Source organism: Zingiber officinale, chromosome 2B (assembly GCF_018446385.1).
Source record: "Zingiber officinale cultivar Zhangliang chromosome 2B, Zo_v1.1, whole genome shotgun sequence".
Taxonomy (NCBI): Eukaryota; Viridiplantae; Streptophyta; class Magnoliopsida; order Zingiberales; family Zingiberaceae; genus Zingiber; species Zingiber officinale.
Window position 1 is genome coordinate 16,187,500 of NC_055989.1, and position 4,772 is coordinate 16,192,271.

A 4,772-nucleotide genomic window follows, 5' to 3' on the forward strand; every position below is an offset into this window, starting at 1 on the left:
TCCCAACTGTGATTTTGCAAGATAGATTCTATCTCAAATGCAATTGTCTCTTTCCAGTGAAGTCCATCAAAAGAGCCTACAGCTTCTGAGTAACTTTGGGGCTCACTCTCCAACATGAATGTGATAAAATCCGATACATAGGATTTTTCTGCCCGAACTCTTTTACTCCGTCTAGGCTTAACCTCCACGGGTTCCTCGTCATCATCATCTTCTTCTTCGCCTGGTGTTTCGGTTGCCCGTTTTGAGGAGCTAGCATCCTCCCGGGTTTTATATGGAAACACATGCTCGAAGAACGAGACATTTCTTGATTCGATTATCGAGTTCTTGTGTATCTCCGGTATGTGTGACTCATACACACAAAATCTATACGCAGTGCTGTTTTGTGCATAACCAATGAAGATGCTGTAGGACCGTGATCGTTCGATAGAGGGGGGGTGAATATCGATTCGAAAACTCGAGTTTAAAAGTACGCAGCGGAAAAGTAAATGGACACAGTTGATTTTACTTCGTTCGGAGCCTGTGACGACTCCTACTCGAAGGCCCGTGGTCCTTGACCACTTTCGTTGGGCAATCACTAGCAATTCGAATATGATTACAAAAAGAGTACAAGAAATGCTAATGAAACAAAAAATACCGACAAGGAAATTAACCAAAGAAGAAGGAGCACTTTGTTGGAGCTTTGTTAGCGTCGTAGAAGCGTAGAGCAGCAGGGCAAGCAGTAGAAGAGTTCTCAGTTGTGTTTTAAGCTCCACCCCTGGGGCTTCTTTTATATGCTGCTCCGGGCGCCCTGGTGCGACGTGGCAAGTCCAGCCAGGATGCTCCACGTGGTGAGGCGACGCAGAGGATAAAAGTTGCCTCCGGGCGCTCGGATCCCCTCCGGGCGCCCGGACCACCTTTTTCCAGAGATTCCTTCTCCTGCAAAACAAGGTTAGTCTGAGGCAAAATATACCCTGCAACACAGATTGTTAGCACAATTTATAAAGTATGAATTAACAGAAAAAGTATGACTTAGATTCCGTCTTTCCGAGACCGGAATCTAGTCACGATCTCGACTTAGATATCCGAAATGGATCTAAGCCGGATCGACGCCTAATGTTCCCTTCCCGGGAACGCGTCCTCGCAGTCACTCCCTTCCAGTGACTTACCTTTACTCACCTGCTAGACGTCCGGTCAGCCCTTCGACCCGTCAGGACTTCTCGCCAGCTATCCGGTCAGCCCATCGACCTAGCTGGACTTCTCGCCAAGCGTCCGGTCAGCCCGTCGACCCTCTTGGACTTCTCGCCAGCTATCCGGTCAGCCCGTCGACCTAGCTGGGCTTCGTGCCAGACATCCGGTCAGCCCGTCGACCTGTCTGGAGTTCTCCTGCACACTCGATCAAAGTGTCAGACAACAACAAAACTAACTTAACCCATTTGTCATTCATCAAAACCTAGGTTAGACCGTTAATGCTACCCGCACCAACAGATGCATAGTCTTTGGTCCTATCTTAATCCTTTTCGAATCAGGCACCAACACTTTAGCAAAACACCCCCACATTCGTAAATATTTGTAGGATGGTTTGTTGGAGTGTATACTAAAAGCTTAGCTTTTGTATAAACATTTATAAGAATCACATTGGTCAAGTGTCAACATTTATATATATCAAATGTAGATGTTCAATTAATTTATATTGTAGATAACATAGTATGTGGTGTCACACACAGAAGATCGTGTTATCAGTTCTTTATAAATTATAAACAGTAGCTCATGACTGAGATGGAAATGAACAAACCATCGGAAAAGTCATAGTGTAATTAGGTATTAGTTTATCTTGACTAATAAATTACACTAGTACACTCTAAGTGTATTGAGCAGGACCATTTAAGGAAAGTTCTTTTTATACTGACTTAATAAAAGAACAAGTCCTTAGTTATTATGGAAGTGTGTGCTCTTAATCCTAATATAATAACAAGCACATATATTTGATATTTATTTCTTTAATTTATCAATGGGTGAGATTTAGTTCGATAAATCAATAAGCCCGATAAGTTGGGAAATGATATCACTTATAGTGTGTGTTGTTGATTATAGAAGGAAACTGTGTCCTAGTAATATAGGTTGATAATGTCCCCAAGATGAGCTCATAAAGATTATTATGTTAAACCCTGCAGGTGGACTTAGTCAGACATGACGATAAGGTTAAGTGGTACTACTCTTGGAACTAGATATTAATTAAGTGAGTTGTCAGTAACTCATTTAATTAATGGACATCTGATATCTTAAACACAGAGAGACTAACACACTCATAATAAGAAGGAGCCCAAAATGTAATTTGGGATTGGTGCGGTAGTTCAATAATAGTTTTTTAGTGGAATGAATTATTATTGATGAAATTAAGTTATGTGTTCGGGGCGAACACGGGATGCTTAATTTCATCGGGAGATCAAAACCAATTCCTCCTCTCGATCCCTATCGTAGCCTCTTAATTATAGAGTACTATACCCACCTATACCCACCTTCTTACTCATCCTATAGGGGTCGACCAAGCTAGCTTGGAGTCCAAGCTAGGGTCGGCCAAAGGCATAGTTCATGGGTTCATGAGGTGGCCAGTCCTAGCTTGAACCCAAGCTTAGGTGGTCGACCCTATTAAAATAAAAAGGAATTTTATTTTAAAATTTTTTTTCTTATGTGGATTCCATGGTTTTAAACGAGAGTTTAAAATTTAAATCTTTCCTTTTATAGCTTTCTACAAAAGATTAAGAAAAGATTGAAATCTTTCCTTATTTGTAGATTGAAAGGTAGATTTTAATTTTGAGAAAACTTTCCTTTTTAACCATATTCATGATTTAAAAGAGAGTTTAAAAATTAAATATTCTATTTTATTAGTTTCTACAAAAGATTAAGTAAAGATTTGATATCTTTCCTTATTTATAGATTGAAAGGAGATTTTAATTTTTAGAGATAATTTTCCTTTTTGGAAATCATCCACATGTTTAAAAGAAAGATTTTAATTTATAAAATTTCTTTTTTACAAACCACCATGAAGGGAAAAATTATTAGAGAAATTTGTTATAAATTTCCGGAAGCAAATTAGGAAGTTTTAATTCTTGTGTGAATTAAACTTTCCTTGATTGGGGATTAAAAGTGGCCGGCCATTATAATTAAGAAAAGAAAATTGTTTTTAATTAAATATTTTTTTTTCATGACAAAGGAATTAAGGAAGTTTTTATTAAAAATTTCTTATTTGCCAAAATCAAGGAATATAAAAGAGGGGGTAGAGGTGCCTTCATTGTGAACAACTCTATTCTTTTTCTTCCTCCCTCTCTTCCTTGGTGGTGTGGCCGACCCCTCTTTTTTCTCTCCTCTCCTTATTGTGGCCGAAACTTCTTCATTGGTGGAGTTCTCTTGGTGGCCGGATCAAGCAAGGAGAAGAAGGAGAGAAAGGAAGCCTAGTCTCTAGCATCCCTTGGAGCATTGGTGGTGGCCGAACGGCCCGAACCTATCTATCAAGAAGGACTCTTGGTGGCCGAAACCTAGAAGGAAGAAGAAGGTGTTTGGTGGTTCTCATCTCGGAAGATCATTGCCCACACAATGTCTGAGGTTAGAAGAGGAATACGGTAGAAGATCAAGAGGTCATTAAAGTTCACAAAGAAAGGTATTACTAGTATTTATTTTCCGCATCATGCTAGTTTATTTTTCTTTGTAAGAATTCCAAACACAAGAGGCATTAGGTCTAGTTTTTCGAATAAGTTTTCCGAGTTTGTGTTTTCTTCTTTTTCGAATTTGTGATTCGATTGTTCCTTTTTCTTAACCTAGAGTTATTTAAGGAAATTAAATATTAGCTTTCCTTAAAAGGTTTTGTCTAGGCGGTGGTGGTTGCTCCCATATCCAAGAAGCCCATGTGCCTCGCCATGCAGTCCTGGAAGCCAATTTTGGAAATTAATATTTAATAGAATTAATAACATAGGTGGATTTAAATCAATAGTGTTAAGTTCCGCTTGCGATTCAAATCTAAACCATTAAGAACAGATAAGTTAAATTTGGAATCAATGATGTTAAGTTCTGTTTGCGATTCATAATTTACTTTTAAAGAACACAATAGGTTATTTAAGGAAAGGTTCAACACTTGTACAAAAAATTTTGTACAGTGGAACCAGTACGTTTTCCTAGGACTAACCAACACGGTTGTCTTCCATTCCATAACTCATAAGGACTCTTATCTATTTTCTTCCGGGGCATCTTATTTAAAAGGTAATTAGCTGTTAACACAGCTTCCCCCCACATGAACTCTGGCAGTCCAGAGCTTAATAGAAGAGCATTCATCATCTCCTTTAGAGTTCAATTATTTCACTCAGCAACTCCATTTTGCTGAGGAGTATAAGGAGCTGTTGTTTCGTGTCTGATTCCATGTTCAACACACAACTCAGCGAATGGTGATACATATTCACCGCCTCGGTCACTTCGAACCACCTTAATCTTTCTATTACGCTGATTTTCATCCTCATTTTTATAGAGAGCAAATTTCTCTATAGCTTCATCCTTACTTTTGAGAAGATACACATAACAGTATTTTGTGTTATCATCTACAAAAGTGATGAAATATTTATTACCATCACATGCTGGTGTACCTTTTAGGTCACACACATCAGTGTGGATTAGGTCAAGTGGTTCATTACTTCTTTCAATATGTTGAAAGGATAACCTTGTCATTTTCGCTTCAACACAAATCTCACACTTGTGTTTTGGGTCAAGGTGGAATGTAGGTATGCTTTGCATGTTTATTAATCTACGCA